The sequence below is a fragment of the Macrotis lagotis genome, chromosome X (genome assembly GCF_037893015.1).
Source record: "Macrotis lagotis isolate mMagLag1 chromosome X, bilby.v1.9.chrom.fasta, whole genome shotgun sequence".
NCBI classification, from domain to species: domain Eukaryota; kingdom Metazoa; phylum Chordata; class Mammalia; order Peramelemorphia; family Peramelidae; genus Macrotis; species Macrotis lagotis.
Genome location: NC_133666.1, coordinates 375533326 through 375552878, shown reverse-complemented (window position 1 = coordinate 375552878; position 19553 = coordinate 375533326). Strand labels below are relative to the sequence as shown.

The 19553-nt window shown below is 35.6% G+C and overlaps 1 long non-coding RNA gene across 1 annotated transcript in view; it reads right to left on the bottom strand.

Annotated features, from left to right (window-relative positions):
- LOC141499568 (uncharacterized) overlaps positions 1 to 18937 on the bottom strand; it is a 54213-nt gene extending 35276 nt beyond the window's left edge. Inside the window, exon 1 of the long non-coding RNA XR_012471720.1 lies at positions 17663 to 18937. This is a non-coding gene — a long non-coding RNA (uncharacterized LOC141499568). The remainder of the gene's footprint in view (positions 1 to 17662) is intronic.
- Between the last annotated feature and the right edge of the window lie 616 nt (positions 18938 to 19553).

The window sequence follows — 19553 nt, the reverse complement described above, 5'->3', positions numbered from 1 at the left end:
AATACCAGGCAGTTTTGATGACTGATGTTTTACAATAAAATTTTAGGTATGTTAAGGTTAAACCACCTTCTTTTGCACTTTTTTTCATGGAATCCCTTGAAATTGTTGATGTTTTATTTCTTCATGTGAATGTACTTCCAACTTTTTTCTAACTCATTAAATTATTTTTTTGCAAATTGGATTGTTAGGGCACTAAACAGGTAATTTAGTTTTGGTAGAATTGTCGTTTTTATTATATTAGCTCAGCCTATTCATGAGCAGTTGATATTTGCCCAGTTAGTTAAATCTGATTTTATTTCTGATAAAAGTGATTTGTAAATTTTTTCAAAAAGATTTTGAGTCTGTCTTGCAGATGGACTCACAGGTAGTTTATATTTTCTGAGGTTACATTGAATGGGATTTCTCTGTCTAGTGCTTTCTTCTGTAACTTGCTAGTCCTACATGGAAATATTGAGGATTCATGAGGGTTTATTTTATATCCTGCAACTTTGCTAAAGATGGTAATTATTTCCTAGTAGGTTTTTTCAAGATTTTTTGTGATTCTCTAGGTATCTCATCATGTCATCTGGAAAGAGTGAGAGTTTTGTCTCTTCCTTTCCAATTCTAATTCCTTCAATTTATTTTTCTTTTCTTATTGCTGAGGCAATCATTTCTAATTCAATATTGAATATTAGTAGTGATAATGGGCATCCTTGTTTAACCTCTCATCTTATTGGGAATATCCATGGCATATAATGTTTGTTAATGGATTCAGATAGATACTGCACATTATTCTAAGGAATAAACCATTTATTCTTACAATCTCTAGTGTTTTTAGTAGGAATTGTAGCTGTATTTTGTCAAAAGCTGTTTCAATGTCTATTGATATAATCATTAGATTTCTGATAGGTTTGTTATTGATATGGTTAATTATAATAAGTTTTCCTAATGCTGAACCAACCTTGCATCCCTGGGATTCAATCCTACATGGTCATAGTGTATCATCCTAGTGATAACTTGTTGTAATTGTTCGACTAAGATTTTATCTAAAATTTTTGCAACTATAATTATTAGGGACATAGGTCTATAATTTTGTTTCTTTGTTTTAACTCTTCTGGGTTTAGGTATCAGCAACATATTGTGTCATAGTAAGAGTTAGGCAGGGTTTTGACTTCCCATATTTTTCCAAAGGGTTTGTATAAAATTGGAACCAATTGTTCCTGAAATGTTTGATAGAATCCATTTGTGAATACATCTGGCCCTGGAGACTTTTCCATAGGGAATTAAATAATGGCTTGTTGACTTTCTTTTTCTGAGATAGGTTTATTTAGCTATTTAATTTACTCTTCATTTAACCCATACAACTTACATATATATTTTTAAATATTCCTCCATTTCAGTTATATTGTCAAATTTTTTGGCATAGAGTTGGGCAAAACAATTACAAATTACTACTTTAATGTCCAGACCAGAGATTTATCAATTTGATTGGATTTTCATAAAATCAACTCTTGGTTTTATTAGTTCAATAGTTTTGTTGTTTTTGATTTTATGAATTTCTTTAATTTTTAGAATTTCTAATTTGGTTTTTAATTGGGTTTTTTAAATTTGTTCTTTCTCTAATTTATTTACTTGCATATTTAGTTCATTGAATTACTTCTATAATTTATTCATGTGCACATTTAAAGATGCAATATATCCTCTGACAGCTGTCTTGAGTGAATCCCATAGGTTTTGGTATGTTGTTTCATTTTTGTCATTATCTCAGATGAAATAATTTATTTTTTCTATAATCTGTTGTTTGATCCACTCATTTTTTACAATGAGGTTTTTTAGTTCCCAATTATTTTGGGGTATGTATTTCCCTGGTCCACTATTGCATATATTTTTATTGTATTATAATCTGTGAAAGATGTATTTACTATTTCTGCCTTTTTGCAGTTGATATTTAAGTTTTTTTCTGCCTAGTACATGGTCAATTTTTGTGCAAGTTCCATGTACAGTAGAAAAAAAATATATATTCCTTTCCATCCCCCTTCAATTTCCTCCATAAGTCTATTATAGCTAGGTTTTCTAACAATCTATTAACCTCCTTAACTTTCTTCTTTTTTTATGATTAGAATTCTCTGATAGTGGGATTTTGGGTTCTCCCAATAATAGAATTTTGCTTTGTCTTCCTGTAGCTTTTTCAACTTCTCCTTTAAGAATCTGGATGCTATAGCATTGCGTGCATACATATTTAGTATCAAAATTACTTTATTGCTTATGTTACCTTTTAGGAAGATATAGTTTGCTTCCTTATCTCGTATAATGCTTTCTGTTTTGGCACCTGCTTTGTCTGAGAAAAGGATCTCAACCCCTGCTTTTTTCACTTCAACTGAAGCTATATATATATATATATATATATATATATATATATATATATATATATATATATATATATATAGTGTGCTCCAAGCTTTTACCTTTCCTCTATATGTATCTCTCTTCTTTAAATGAGTTTCTTATAAACAGTATATTGTAGGATTCTGTTTTTTAATCCAGTCTGCTATTCACTTATGTTTTAAGGGAGAGTTCATCCCATTAACATTCAGTGTTATAATTACTAACTCTTTACTGCCCTCCATACTATCTTCCCTCTCTTTGTGTTTTGCCCCATTTTTTTTGATTTATTCATATTCCCCAGTGTTTTTTTTCTGATTACCGCTCCCTTCATTGTGTTTAACCTCCTGCATCTGTCCACCTCCCCTTCTTTTCCCCTTTCCCTTTTCTCTTTCTTCCCTCCCTTAATTCTGTTACTTCTCCTTTTTCTCCACTCCCTGTTCCCTCCTTCCCCTTTTCCCCTTTTAATTCTTGAAAGGTAAGATGTGTTTCTCTAATTTAATAGAGTGTTTTTGTAAGTTAACTTTAAGGCAAGTCTGATGAGAGGAAGATTCAGGCGATTGTCAGCTACTCCCTTCTTCCCTTCTTTGGTACCTCTTAATGTAATGAGATTTACCCCATTCAATCTCCTGCATCCTCCTGTCTCCTTACTGTCCCCCTTTTAAGGCAGGTATTGTTTTTAAATCATTCTGAGTCACAGTAAGGTCAGGAGTAGCCATCAGTTCTGGCTAAGTATATTCTAATAGTTTTACAACTCTCAATAGTTATGAGAATATTTCTCCCAGGAGGGGATATATAATCAGTTACATCTTATTGGATAGCAGGTATTTCCTTTACCCCTAACCCATTTCTCTTCCCTTTTCATGCATTTCCTGTTTGATGTCCAAATTTTCTATTAAGCTCTGATCTTTTCATCAAAAAATGTTGGAAGTCTCTTATTTCATTAAATATCCCTCTTTTCCCCTGAAAGAGAAGGCACAACTTTTCTGGATATTGGATTCTTGGCTGCATTCCAAACTCCCTTGCTCTTACGAATATCTCATTCCAGGCCCTTCAATCTTTTGATGTTGATGCAACCAGGTCCAGTGTAATCTTTACTGTGGCTCCTTGGCATCTAATTTTTTTCTTTCTGGAGAGGGTAGGTTGCATAGTGGATAGAGCACTAGCCTTGGAGTCAGGAATACCTGAGTTCAAATCCAACTTCAGACACTTAATAATAACCTAGCTGTGTGACATTGGGCAAGTCACCTAACCCCATTGCCTTGGAAAAAAAAATAAAAAAAAATAAAAAATAAATTGCTTCTTTCTGGCTGCTTGTAGGACTTTCTCTTTTATCTGAGAGTTCTGGAATTTGGCCACAACATTCTTTGGTGTTGTCATTTTAGGATTATTTTTCGAGAGGGGATCAATATATTATTTAAATAATGATTTTGACTTCTGGTTCCATGATATTGGGGCAGTTTTCCATCACTTAGTCCTGTTATATTAAGTTTAGGCTTTTTTTCCTCTTTATTGTTTTTCTGGAAGACCTATAATTTTCAGGTTGTCCTTTCTCATCAGTTCTTGAGGTTAGTGGTATTGCTGATGTGATATTTGACATTTCCTTCTATTTTCTTTTTTTGCCTTTTTGGTTTTAATAGATTCTTGCTGTCTCATGAAGTCATTAGTTTCCACAAACTCCATTCTTTATTTTAGAGAAGAATTTTCATCATTTATTTTTGCAGCTCCTTTTCCAATTGGTCATTTTTATTTTTGAAAGAGTTTTTTCATTTGACCAGTTGAAGTTTTAAGAGAAACATTTTCTCTTTTTGTATTTGTCCCATTGTATTTTTCAAAGATTTGTTTTTTTTTTTTTTTCTTGCAAGGTGTTAATTGCCTCTTTCAAATTCCCAATTGATTTTTAAACTCCATCCTGATTTTTTTTAGGTTTTTGCAAGGCAAATAGGGTTAATTGGCTTGCCCAAGGCCACCCAGCTAGGTATTTATTAAGTGTCTGAGACTGGATTTGAACTCAATTACTCCTGACTCCAGGGCCAGTGCTCTATCCACTGCACCACCTAGCTGCCCCTTTCTGGATTTCTTCAAAGAAGTCTTTCTGTGTTGAAGAACAGATCATATTCTCCTCAGAAGTTCTAGGACTTTCTGAGTTAGGGTCTAGGAATTTTTCTATACACATTTTATCTGACCTTTATTCATTTTCCTAATGCCTTCTATTGGAGAAGGCCTAGTTCACAGAAGTTTTGTGTTGAGATTCCTAGAATGAGTAACACTAGGCTTAGTAACTCCAAGTGGGTTCTATAGTAGGCTGTGTTGCTTGCATTCCCTGGAGTGCCTGTGACCATTCTATTGAACTAGGAACACAACATTTACACAACAAATGGACACAAGTCACAAGAGCCATCCTGTACACAAGGCCAGACCCAAGGCCTTTCTGTTGTTATCACTCTGCACTTGCCCTAGGGCAAGGTAATCACTCTTCCTATTTGCAACTGAGGGAGGGCTGCTGCTCACACTTGCACCTGATGTACAGGTGGACTGTAATTGTGTTTGTACTGCAAAAAAGGCTTCAGTTGAAATGAAGTTATGGCTGCAACTGTCCTGCAATAGATGTCTCCTTGTAGCACTGCCTACAAGCTCCAGACTAGCAGTGCCACAACCAATGCATCTGCTCCCTAGTTGGCCCATGTCCCCACCCCACTGATCAGGCTAGTTGAGCTCTCAGACTCTTTCCCACCTGGTCACTAATCAGGTTGGTTGCACTTTCAGGGTCTCAGGATCTTGGCTGCACAACTGATTCAGGCTAGTGGAGTTCTCAGGTTCTGACCTGACCCTGTCCGGTGCTCCCTGTAGAGTCCACCTTTTCTTCCTGGCTTATCCATGTTGCTGGAGGACACACACTGAGGTAGATATTCTTCTCTTAGTTTTCCTTTCTGTGTTTTGTAGATGGGATTTATGTTAAGAGGTTTGTTTCATACTATATGCGAGGGAACATCAAGAGACTTTTGCACTGTACCTCTCTTCTCTCCACCATCTTGACCAGAAGTAGAGAGTTTCCTTTTCAAATTAGAAAGTTGCATTTATTTCAGCCTAGATGAATGGAGGAAGGGAGGTTCATCTGAGACAAATATAAACAAAGGTTGAGTGTGAAGCAAAGCAATGACTGGTCTCCTTTCAGAAAATATTTGTGCAAAGGAAAACAGTGAAGATGTGAATCTCACATGGGCTCACAACACTCCGGTGAATTGGACCTAAATATGGACTGGTTGCAGTTGCTGAAGTCTATAAAAGGCAGAGTCAAGGAACTCAGTAGGGCCTTGGCAGAGAGTACATGGAATTATGCAGGGATAGCAGAGGGCAGCCACCAGGACACATTGCAGGACCCACCAGGCCCTACTGGGAAAGCAAGGAGAGGGGCTGAGAGACTTCAGTGTTGGTTGAACCACTTAAGGACTTCTTTCCTCTTTTCCCATCTGCTCAGGGAGACACCCAGCAGAATGGAGGGTAGTCTTCCCCAAGTGGCTGCTCCAGCTGGGGCAAACAAGTATGGGTGTCTTCTGGGACCACAAGTCTACAGCAGGTTTGACAAGACCCTAAAGATTATGCTATTAGTAATTTGTACACTTGTTCAAAGGAGTAGCCACTAGCTAGGAGAACTGGGAAGTTTGGGGATTTTAAAGGAGTACAGGAAGCTTCAAGATTGGGAGAACTTGAATGGCTAACCCTACAGAGAGGAGAGGTAAATCAGTCTGACCTGATCCCCATGCTGTGCCCAGAGAGTGAGGAGAGCTATTTTTCTTCCAATTGTATTGAACTAGGAACACAACATTTACACAATAAATGAATACAAATCACAGGAGCCATCCTGTACACAAGGCCAGACCCAAGGCCTTTCTGCTGTAATCACTCTGCATGCTCAGAGATGGGGCACCTGATGCTTGATGGGACTCCCTTCCCCACTGTCCTAGAAGATACTGCTGGAGGGGTGAGACACCTTCCAATGCATTTCTCCAGCCTGATAGTGAGGAAATGAGAGAACAGTAGAGAATGGAGGAAAAGTTTCAAAAACTGCTAAGAAGATGCCCCCCTTTTCATGATGTTAGTATTTCTCACACTGGGAGTGACCAAACACTTTGGGTGCTTAAAATGATACGCCTTTGGGGGGATATTTTCATGCTGCTGACCCAGCCCCAGATGCAGACTGAGTTTTCTTAAGGATGCTCTCCACTTTTTTTCTGACTTTCCCAGTCTTCAGATTGGGAGTTATTCTTTTCTCTAATCCTATGAGTATCCATTTAAGAAGTTTTGTTAATATCTTGGGGTGTCTATGACCGAGGTGGGCTGTCACAGTGAGAACTCTTGGAGCCACTCTGTCCAGACTCATCTGATCTCTCCTGGATCTGTTTTCCTGCTCCATTGTTTTTTTCAATGAGATATTTCATGTTTTCTTGTAGTTTTTCATTCTTTTGATATTGTTTTATTGTCTTGATTCCTCAAAAAGTCATCAGCTTCCTTTATATCCATTCTACATTTGAAGGTCTTGTTTTATTCAGGGAGCTTTCTTATCTCCTTTCCATCTGACCAATTCTGCTTTTTAAGATATTTTTTCTCATTAAATTTTTAACTATTTTTTTATTTGAAGTAAATTACTTTTTAGTAATTTTAGTAATTTTAGTTATTTTTAGTTATTTTCTTATATTTAGTTATTTTCTTCAGCATTTTTTTGGATCTCTTTGACTAAGCTGCTGACTTGATTTTCATGTTTTTTTCCTGCATCTCCCTCATTTCTCTTCCTAATTTTTCCTCTACCTCCCTTACTTGATTTTCACATTTTTTTTTTGAGCTCTGAAATCTACTTAGACCAACTTGTCTATTTCTTGTAGTCTTTAGATCCAACAGCTGGAGCTTTCTCATCTTCTGAATGTGTCCTTTGCTCCTCCATGTAAGCAAAGTAACTGTTTATGGTCAGGTTTCTTTTTATCTGCTTACTCAATTCCCCAGCCTGTGACCTGCTTTTAGGATGCTTTCTGGGCTTTTGATTATTATTGGGACACCCCCCACAATGACTTCAGTTCCTTCAAGGTCTTTGAGAGGTTCTGACTGCTCTCTTGCTTGTGCTTTAGTCCATAGATGACCAAAAGTACACTCCTCTACCCTGGAGCTGGGAAGAGGGGCCCTGCTCTATGATAATCGAGGGGTCTGAGATTGCAACCAGGGTCTGAATATGGAAAAACACAAGAATCCTTTCCCAGGGATAGAGGAATGACCTCAACAGTTTTCCCCTACCCCCTTACCTTCTCTGTGCTGAGCACTCTGGAAGTAGCTGCTGGGCAGATCCTGCTATGGGTCTGTGCATCTGCTTCTTTTTCCTGGGATCTGGGATGGGATGAGGACCATGCTGGCTCCCCTCACTTTGGCAGATGTTTCCTCACTAATTTTCCAAGTTGTGTTAGGTGTTCCCTGGGTTGGAAGGTCAGGAAATTGCCTCTGCTGCTGAGAGTTGACATTCCCTGGGATCCAGGGGCCCAGGTTCCCTGAGTGCTGTTCCTGGAAGACTGTAAGACTGGAACTCCTTCACTCTGGCATGACATTCCTGGCTGTGCTGTTGCCCCCTCCACCCCCATGGAACAGAGATTTTGCATGATGTTCCAGGTTAACTTGGGCAGGAGAATTGCCTCACATGATCTTTCCGTGGGTTCTATCTCCCAAAAAATTAGAGCCATAATTTTAAGGTTTTGTGGAATATTTTGGAGAGAGCTCCGAGAAAAGGCTCTTTCAGGCTTTCATATTGGCTCTACCCCCTCTTCATTTTTTTCAAAAGGAAGATTGGAATTTTTAAATAAAGAATAGGGTTATATTTCAAAAAACACAAATTTAGTATCCATAAACAAAACATTTATATAAATAGCTAAATTTTATAACTATGGATGAAAGCGATAAGATGAAAGCTATATAGTGGTTTTTTCTTTTATTTTTTTTCAGTTAACTAAAATTGCTTTTCTCTTCTTTACATCGACTCCTCTTCAACCTTGGTACTTTTAATTTTAAAGGGGTAAAAAGGAAAGTCAAAACAAAACTTGTAATAGGCAAAATAAGTCGACTTGGTGATCATGTCCAAAAATGTATACTTCCTATACTTCTTCTCATTATCCTCTAGAGCAGGGAAAGGTTAGAACCAACCCATGCAGGCCATTAAAGGCCTGTGAAATCCATGGCTTTGGTACTTCCATGGCAACTGAAAATCAGACTCAAAATTTAATGTATATATAGGAGCTTTTAGTGGTGAGTTACTTAAATGTTTAACCTAAATATAGCAGGCTTATTTTTAGTTGTTTTTTTTTTTGTAAGGCCTGTAAATGATGTTATAAATATCCAAAAGGTCCTTGGCCCATTCTGTATTCATCATGGGTTAATTTAATCTGTTTTGTTTATAAATGTATGATAATGTTCAGTGAAGAAATATTTAATATGTGCTTATGGTACTTCAGCATTTGCTAAGGAATATAACTATAAAAGCAAAAATATAAGCACTTTATTCAAAGCGCTCAATTTTTTTTGAAGAAAAAGCATAAAATCAAACGATGTACTGAGTATATTTATGGAGAGTATATTCAGTTGTTTTTCAGTTGCTTATAGTGGTTTGCCCATTTCTTCTTCATCTTATTATATGGATGAGGAAACTGAAGCAAATAAGGTAAATGACTTACTCAGGGTCACAGGACTAGCATGAACCTGAGAAAAAATATGAACCCAGGAAAGTAAATCTTCCTAAACCCATATGTGCCACCTAATCCCACTGTGTCAACTAGCTTCTTTCTTACAAAGTAGGTGGAAGGGATCTTTAAAATAAAAGTCTAAGGAAGTTAGAGATGCAACTTCATGGGATCTACTGCTGGATCATAAGAACAGTGAAAAAAAGAAGAATCAGTGGAAAGAAGATGAAGTTTAGACTGAGAAAAAGTTGAACTTTCCCAGTATTTTTTTCTTTTTTTCTTTACAGATTACTAAAATATTCTTGCTAAAGAGTAAACATATTGCCCCCACCTGCACAAAAATATAAAACCTCATGTGAAATAAAATCAAAGAAAGAGAAAAATATGTATTTCAGTATCTGTCCTGATACCATCAGCTCTGACTCAGGTGGATTACATTCTTTATCATAAGTCCATCACAGAAGTTACTTCCATTTTTTCCACAGTTGCTGTTGTTGATTGTAATTCCCTCCATCCATTCCTCCCCATTGCCATTTTTATATTTTCTCTCGCCTTTCATTAGTCCCCTCTTCTAAAGTGTGCTGTAGGGTAGCTGAGTGGCACAGCAGACAGAGAATCAGACCTGGGGGTAAGAGTCCCCAAGCCCACATACCACCACAGAAACCCTGCAACCACATGGCCGTATGGCCCCAGGCAGGCCACACAATCCCAACACCTTACAAAAAGTAAAGAAGAAAATGTGATATATCTGACTATTCTCACCTATGATCTACCCTCTCCTCTATAACCCACATCCCCCCTTCCCCCATCCCCCTTCTTTCCTTTTTTCTCTAGATGTCTATACCCTATTGAGTATATGTTCTGTTTCCTTTCTGTTTGCTATTTCTGATGAGAATGAAGGTTCCCTTATTCACCCTCACATTCCACCCCTTCCATATCATTGCAAAAGCTCATTGAAAAATTATATTTTAGATTAAATATCTTAGTCTGTTCCATTTCTCCTTTCTCTTACTCCCACTACATTTCCCTTTTAGCCATTAACTCCATTTTGACAACATATTATAACTTCAAATTCAGTTCTCTCCTGTGCTTCATCTATAAAATCTTCTTCTACCTGATCTATTAAATGGGTAGGTTCATATGAGTATTATCAGTATAATTTTTCCATGCAGGAATACATGCAGTTCATCATCTTTAAGTCTAACATAATTTACCCTTCTCCTCCACTCTATGATTCACATGAGTCCTGTACTTGAAGTCAAATTTTCTGTTCAGCTCTGGTTGTTTCAACAGAAACATTTGAAATTCACCTTTTTCAATGAAAGTCCATCTTTTCCCTTGGAAGAGGATTTCGATTTTGCTGGATAGTTGATTCTCAGTTCAATTCCAAGATCTTTTGCCTTCTGAAATATTATATTCCAAGCCCTACAAGGCTTTAATGAAGGTGCTGCTAAGTCCTGTGTGATCCTGACTGCAGCTCCATAATATCTGAATTGTGTCCTTCTGCCTGCTTGTAATATTTATCTTTTGACTTCCCTTCATTTTTGCTATCTCTTTCCAGGGGAGATTGGTGGATTCTCTCAATTTCTTTTTTCCCTGCTGCTTCTAGGATATCAGGGCAATTTTCCTGTAGGAACTCTTTAAAAATGAGGTCAAGGCTCTTTTCTTGATCATGACTTTCAGGTATCCAAATAATTTTTTAATTATTTTTTCTGAATCTGTTCTCCAGATCATTTGTTTTTTTTTTCAATGAGACATTTCACATTTTCTTCTAATTTTTTATTCTTTTGGTGTTGATCTATTTTGTATTGATTTCTCCAAAAGTCATTAGCTTGCTTTAGCTCCATTCTACATCATAAAGATTTGTTTTCCTCAGAGAACTTTCTTATCTCCTTTTCCATCTGGCCAGTTCTGTTTTTTAAAGCATTCTTCTCCTCAATAACTTTTTGAACTATTTTATGCATTTGACCTAAGCTAATTTTTAACATGTTATTTTCTTCAACATTTTTTTGTATCTCTTTGACTAAACTTTTAACTTCCTTTTCATGTTTTTCCTGAATCTCTCTCATTTCTTTTCCCAATGTTTTCTTCTATCTCCTTTACTTGATTTTTTAAAGTCTTATAGGCTCTGTCATAGCCTGAGACACATTTCTATTACTTTTGGAGTTTTTTAGATGCAGAAGCTTGTATTTCCTCATCTTCAGATTGAATATTTTGATCCTCATGGGATCATAGACAAAGTATTTGTCAATTTCCAGCTTCCTTTTTTCCTGTTTATTCATTTATCCAACCTATGCCTGGTTTGGGGATTCTTCCATAGCTGGGACACCCCCCACAAGGATCAGTGTGTGAGGCTCTGACTGTTCTCCTGGTCTGTCCTACGTCACTGGAGCAGGACTCTGGGATTCTGAGCACATTCAGATCTAAATGCAGCTACAAGCAAGACCTCAAGGAAAAAAAATCACTGGATTAAGGGCCAGCAACAATTCCAAGAAAAGTTAAAGAAAGAAATAAAAATGGTAGAAGAACAATTGGGATAATATTGATAGCCTTGATTTCTTCTGGAAACTGTTTGTCTAAACATATCCTGTCAACCTTTGTTGATCTAGGAATGATGTTTTTTATAAATATGAATACATTCCATGTATATTTGATAAATGTTATTTTTATTAGAGCTATTGCTGAAAATATTGTTGCTATTACTTTGGTGTTTATAATGGCATTTACCAAAATGGGCAACAGAGTCAGTTAATGCTGTGATAATTTTCCAGACTTCTCAGGCCATAGATTGCCAAGGACTATTTGGAAAGTCAGCAGAAGTGGACACAGTCCAAACACAACTCTCAGGAGAGAAATCTTTTGGACCTATTGAACTAGGGAAGTTCCTTGGGAGTCACTGAATCAGTAAAGACAGTGGCTTCCAAAGCTATCAGTTCACAGATAGTCAGAAGGAGATTACAAGGTCCTCTTTTGCTTTGTCCAACTCTTATCTGGGACACAGTTCCAGGAAGAAGAACAATAGCACAACAGAGCTTGCAGCTTCAGAGGAGCAGGGGACACTCTTCTCAGTTCCAGGGTAGAAAGGAGTACTTGTGTCACTTCTGGCAAAGATGTCAGGGAGAATCCAGGCACTGTTTTAAACTCTCCTAGATTTCCCACAGAAGTGACATTAATCATATCTTAACAGGTTTTGAATTCTCAGAACCCACAAACTAGCAGAGAAGAACATCTTCCAGCAAGCTCTTTCAGAGGCAAGGGGGATGGGGGCTAGAGATGGGTGAGTTGGGTGTAACAGAGCATGGGTGTAGCCAGGGAAGAAAGTAAAGACAAAGTGCATGGGGTAAGAGGGTGAGGTGGGGAGCTAAGCTGAGAACAGTGGTGGTAGGAGTAGAAACTTTCCAGTGTAAATAATGGGTAGACTGAATGAGTTCCAGTTCCAATGAGTTCCAGAAAATACATTTGGTCAGCAGGATTTGTCTGGACACCTGAATCTCTAGTTCTAGGTCTTCCCAGAGGAGCACCTAGGATTCATATGAGAAGATCTGTCATTCTCCAGCATGAACACAGAAATTGCCTCAGATATTTCCAAATTTTTCAAAGCCCTAAGTGTAGGCAACAGGACTTCCCCACCACTGACTATCTAGAGAAACCCTCTAGCATTTCCAGCTCTGATGATCTAACCTAGCCAATGGGTTGCATGAGAGCAACTCAGATCTAGTCCTAGCCCTAGGGAGTGGGTCTCTGATACATCCAACACAGACTATCCAGAGATAACTGGTGTTCCTTACTGCTTGGTCTACTGAGTAATATGCTGGTGCTCCATGCATAATAAACAAGGCCTCTAGTGTTCTCAACACCATAGGATTGGGAAAAAGCCTCTCCCTGAACAAAAGAACCAAGGGCAAGCTACCATTTCAAGATAAAAAAAAGGCCATTAAAAAGCAAAATCTATTGAATGCTACCTTGGAAATTAATATATTAGATTAGAAATGAGGGCAGAAGGGATGCTATATGTGAAGCTCCAGAGGAGAATATGAAAAGATCTTCAGCCCACAAAGAGTTCTTAGAAGAGATCAGAAAGGATTTTAAAAGTCAAATGGAAAAATTTGGAAAAGAAACACAAGAGAAAATTAACATCTTACAACAACAAAAAATGACAAAAGAAAGCAAATCCTTTACAAATAAAATTGAATAAAGGCAAAAACAAAATCATTTCCTTATAAACAAAATTGGATAAAAAGAAAAAGATAACAAAACCTTTAAAATAGACCAATTGGAAAAGGAGATACAAAAACAAAATGGTGAAAATATCTCTCTGAAACACAGATTGGGATTAGTAGAAGCTAATAACTTCATAAGGCTCTAAGAATTTGTTAAATTAAGAAAAATAGAATAAAATGTAAAATGCATCATTGGTAAAAACAACTGCCCTGGAATATAGCAGGAAAAGCAATTTAAGAATTGTAGGATTACTTGAAAACTTTGAACAAAAAAGGAACCTTGACTCCATTTAGTAATTGACTCCATTCAATAGTCATTGAAAGAATCCATTATCCTCTCCTGCAAGGGACCACAAAATGAAAACACCAAGGAATATTCTGGTCAAACTCCATATTTATCAGATCAATGAGAAAAATTCTGCAAATGGCCACAAAGAAGGAATTCAAATATCAATGAGTTAACCTTGGTTAATTAACATTAACCGATCAAAAAGCCTGGAAGATGATATTCTGGAGAGCAAATGGGATTGGATTACCAGCAAGATTCTACTTTCTGGCATAACTGAGCCTTCTCTTTCAGGGGAAAAGATGGTCATTTATTGAAAAAGGTGATTTTCAAACTTTCCTGCTGAAAGGACCAGAGCTGACCAGAAAATTTGTTCTTCAAACAGGAGACTCCACAGATGCATGAAAAGACAAATGGGGAATAGAAAAAGACTTCTATCCAATAAGATTAGTTTTTTTGAATTTACCTACCTATGAGTAAGATTCTCATAATAATTGAGAATTGTGACACTATTAGAGAGAATATACTTGGGCTGAAGGTATGGATAACCATGGTATATTGATGATTTTGATGGATTAATTTACAAATATCATTTCATTAAAGGGGGGGTGTTAAGTAGATATGAGGAAGGGGGAGGTTGAAACACATGAAAAGGTGCAAAGGATTTATTGCAATAGAGAGAAAGAAGAGAGGAGGAGACAGTGGCCTGAATTCTATTCTCATCAGATTTGACTTAAAGAGTAATTAACACATACCCACACTCAGATGAGTTTAGAATTTATCTTATCTTTCAAGAACTGGGATTGGGAAAGGGGCAGGAGTAAGTAAGGAGGGACTGATAGATGGGAGGGAATGAAGAAGGGAAAAAGGGGGAAAGGGAAAGAGAAACAATGGTGGAAACATCATAAAGGAAGTGGTACTCAAAAGCAAAACACTGGGGAATAGGGAAATGATGAAAGAAGGGGAAAATACAAATGGAGGAGAGATAGCATCGAGGGCAATAAAGAGTTAATTATTATAACTGTGAATGTGAATGCATTTAAACTGTCCCATTAAATGGAAGTGGATAGCAAAGTGAATAAAAAACCAATATCCTTTAATATGTTGCTTACACGAAACACATTTGAAGCAAACAGATACACAAAGAGCAAAGGTAAAAGGTTAGAGCAGAATGTATTATGCTTCAGCTAAAGTGAAAAAAATAGGTGTAGAGGAGTGGGAAGCAGGGGTGGAAGGAAATTTTGCAAGTTAAAATTATGCATATGTTTATGGCTGAATGTTGAAAAGATTTCATAAAATGTATTTGGAAAAATAAAAAAAGTAGGGGTAATAATACTTATCTCACTTAAAACAATTGAAAAATAGGTCTCATTAAAAAAAAGATAAGGAAGGAAACTACATTATCCTTAAAAAGTACCATAGACAATGAAATAATTTCAATACTAAATGACAATGGTCCAAGTAGTATAGCATCAAACTTTTAAAGGAGTAGCTAATTCCTTTCTTATTCAACTCCTACCTGTTCTCTCTCTCTCTCTCTCTCTCTCTCTCTCTCTCTCTCTCTCTCTCTCTCTCTCTCTCTCTCCACACACACACACACACACACACACACACACACATACACACACACACACACACACACACACACACACACACAAAACATATAATGTAGATATACACTCCCAACTGCTCTAATAAATGGAAAAGTTTATATGAGTTATCAGTATTATCTTCCCATGGAGGAATATAAACAGTTCAACATCATTAAGTCCTTTTAAGTTTTCCTTTCCTGTTTACCTTTTTGTTCCTCATTTGAACCTCCTATTTGAAGATAACATCTTTTGTTCAACTCTGGTCTTTTCCTCAAGAAAATCTGAAAGTTCTCAATTTCATTGAATGCTTATCTTTGCCCCTGAGTGAGTATGCTCAATTGTGTTAGGTAATTGATTCTTGTTGTAAACCAAGCTCTTTTACCTTATGGAGTATAATATTCCTAGCCCTACGAATCCTTAATTTTGAAGTTGTCAAACCCTGTAGTATCCTGACTGTGACTCCATAATTTAATGACTTCATTCTGGTTCTTAGCAATATTTTCTCCTTGATATGGCAGGGCTGAAATTAGTCCCTAATATTCCTTTAAATTTTCATTTAGGATTTTTCTGTCAGAAACTGATGCAATCTGTATTTTATTTTAAGAAGGTAAGTGATGCATTCTTTCAATTTCTATTTTTCCCTCTGGTCTTGGAATAACTGGGCAGTTTTCCTTGATAATTTCTTGATAGATTATTTCTAGGATCTTTTTTTTTCTTTTGGTAGGGTAATGGGGTGAAGCAACTTGGCCAGAGTCAGAAAACTACTATGCATCTTATGTCTGAGTTCTGATTTGAACTCAGGTTCTCCTGTTTCTCACAGTTACTTAATCCACTCGACCATCTCCCTGGCCCCTAGGCTCTTTTTTGATCATGGCTTTGCAATAATTCTTAAATAATCACTCTTAAGATCTATTTTTCCGGTCAATTATTTTTCAGCTGAAATATTTCCCAGTGATTTATGTGTTTTTTTTTTTTTTTTAATTTATAGTTTTTTATTTATAATAAAGTCATTAACTTCCAATTATATCACCTGTAATAGCTCTGGTGTGGGTCTGGACATGAACTTCCCGAGAGTCAGATCAGGTAGAAAAACATATCCAAACATGCAAAGTTGGGAAGTGAACATCTACCAAGTTTATTTTTGGAAACTCAGACTTTTATAGCAAAAACTTATCACAGGAATGACCAGTTAAAAGAGACAATTTCACAATTTCCTTGGTAAATTTATAATATTTCTTCTTAGAAATCTGCACACTTCTCTATCAGAAACACCTTTTTCAACCACCTCTGGAGTCACAGATTATCCCAGGTTCACTGGTAAGCCAATGGATCCATACAATGAGCAATAATCCATGCATATCTTTGATGGAAAAGGTCACCAAGGATATGAATATTATGCCCAGGGCGTAGCCCTCTACACATTTATTCAATTCTGTTTTTAAGGAATTATTATTTTCTGTGTGATCTTATACCTCTTCTTTTATTTGCTTGATTGTGCTCAGGCTTTTGGTGGCAGGACTTGTGCTAACTGTTTTCCTCTGCCGTCTTTGTGCAACAGATTTACCTGCTGACCTTCTAAGTTGTTCTAGGCTGGAAAAAATGTTTCACTCCTTATTTTTTGTGCATTCTGTCACTTAAGAATTTGTTTAGAGTCATTATTTAAAGATATCTAGAAGGATTTGGGGGAGATTACAGTTGGTTCTCTGCCTTTACTTCACCCTCTCTGCCCCTAATGGTAAGTTGATGCAGCAGTGTAAGAGTTAATAATTTTGAAATATGATTAAGACAAATAGCTAGATAACCTAATATTCATGGGTAATAAAGGTGTCAGAAAATATCAAATGGAAACTTGAACTGTTTCTATACCATGCAGCATGATTCTCAATATGTTTTGCTACCCAAAACTGAATCAACACATGGTTGATGACAAATAGAAATTTTTTAAAATCCATCAGTTTCTATACATTTTAAAAAGATTTGTTCATTTGTTTATCAGGTAAATGTTACATCTAATAATAAAATTTTCTCACTCAAGATTATACCTAAAAAGTCATGCGAAAAATATCAATGGGGTCAACTTGGCAAAAGAAAGTAGGTAGTATACTAGAAATTTGTTTTCAAATGCATTGCTTTAATTTTTCTTTTTTTATTTATAAAATATGTTACATATATCAGAAACGTGTTTCATTTTGGAAACATCTATTTATATAATTTCAAGGCATTAATCCATATTGTGAAAAAGATATTTTGAATGCTATTTTTCCATATTATCATTTCATAGCAGAGGATAAAAGAGGATTATAGACAAAACATTAGTTCATGTAATCATGTAAATCTTGGTGATTTACAAATATCAAAATAAAATGAAAAACGATCAGGATGAATTATTTCTTAGAAAAGTGAGTTCTAGTCAGTTAATTGGTAGAGAAATGTCCAACTGCTATTCGAATGTAGAAGAAAATAAAAAAAAAATAGAGGCACCTGCCATCCTACCTGAAGGCTGAGTTTCCCTGAATCAAAGGTGAAACAATCCCGGGAGAAAAGGTGTGCTTTTCTGCCTTCAAATATATGAATCTGTTCAGAGTTTCAAGAACAGATTAAACCTCAGTAAGGAAAAAAGAAAGAAAAAAAAAACAAATCATCTGCCTGGACAACGATAAAACTTAGGTTCATTCCCCATTTATTTTAAATGATCAATGGAAACAAAGTGGATTTGCCTTATGGAAATGATGCCTTAGAGCATTGATTTGCACATACATTTTCTAGGAGTAACAACAAAACCAATGAACATCAATAAATATTGTCTATATATTTTAATTTAACATTTTCAAAATGGTTTTGTATATTATCACTTTTAAGCTGATTACAGGGCCAACTCTACATTGGTTTTGCATTTGTAGTTTTGATTTTACTTTGTTTCCTTTAATAGGAAACTTCTGAGCTAGTATAATTTGGATCTTTATAGGATCATGTCTGTATAGATGTAGGTGATATCAGAAGTAATCTATTCCCAACCCCCTCAATTTGAGGAAATAAAAGACTAAAATTATTAGTGATTTCTCATAGGTAACTGTTAATTATCAATGAAATTTGATTTCAGATTCTATAGTTCAAGATTTAGAGCTTTTTAAATATTATTCTGTCTTTTAGTAAGGGATGATGCTAGCCAACTAAATTCACTATTTAAGAGATTGTGCTAAGTTTCTGAATAGGAGCATGAACCAAGAAAAATAGAATTGTCAATAAAGAAATTTTGGACTATTGGTCTGACATACAATTAAATAAAAATACCATATAGATGGATAAGGCCAGAGTAAGAAAAAATCATCTTACAGAAATATCAGTCATTTTAATGAATCAAACAGCAAGCTGCATTTTTTCCATAATTCAAGCAGGGCTCAGGTGCTAAACTAGATGAGGACATTACAAATCTATTGAAATCTTAAACTGAAAAATCCATAAACTTGAATGCACATCTGTAAATTGGAAATGTTGTTAAAGGTTTCATTCTCCATGAATGAGAGTTTAATAATGAAAGACCAATAGTAACCCTTATAACAGGACAAAAATATTCATTTATGAAAGTTGATGCACTCAGGACAATTTCCATATGCATTTAAATTGACTTCTTCAATGCTTTTAAGAAGGAAAAATATTTGCATTATCTAAATTGCATATACATCTAGCACTATGACACAAAACGTTAAGTGGTCTAAGCATGTGTATAGTTTTCAAAATTATTATAAATTATGCTGAACATTGAAAAATCATTAATAGTAATATAAATACAAATATAAAACATTATTTTTTTTCTTAAATGAAAAAAAATCACTACAATTTTGGGGATTTTGATAGTTTAAAAATATTTTTGCCCTGTATATACATTTAAGTGCTGCTATTTTATGGACAACAATTTTAGGGGTAAAATACAAATCATCACAACTCTATTTTGTTATTGAAATAATTTAAACGTACTTAGAATAGTGTCTGAAGAATAGTAGATATTACAAAATAGTAATTCTCTTACTTTTCTTGTAACAAAAGAAATTCAAATAACTATGATGCTTGAGATATTTTATACAACATTGCGCCTAGTAGTCACTTGCCTCTTTGCTATGAAAAGTGTAAATAAAGATATTTTCTTTTCTCTATATCAACCCTGCTTTCTTCAGTTATTTAGATTTTATCTTTATAGTAAAATGGAATTCAAGAAAGAAAACTCTAATTACTTGATGAAAAAGTATTAAAATTGCCCATGACTTTTGGCCTAGAAATAGCTCTGTGATTTAACAATTAAAATGCAAAATCATGATAGTGACAATTTGAGATCAATACAGATAAGTAAAAGAACTGCTTTTCAACACCATGGGTATTAAAGTCATGT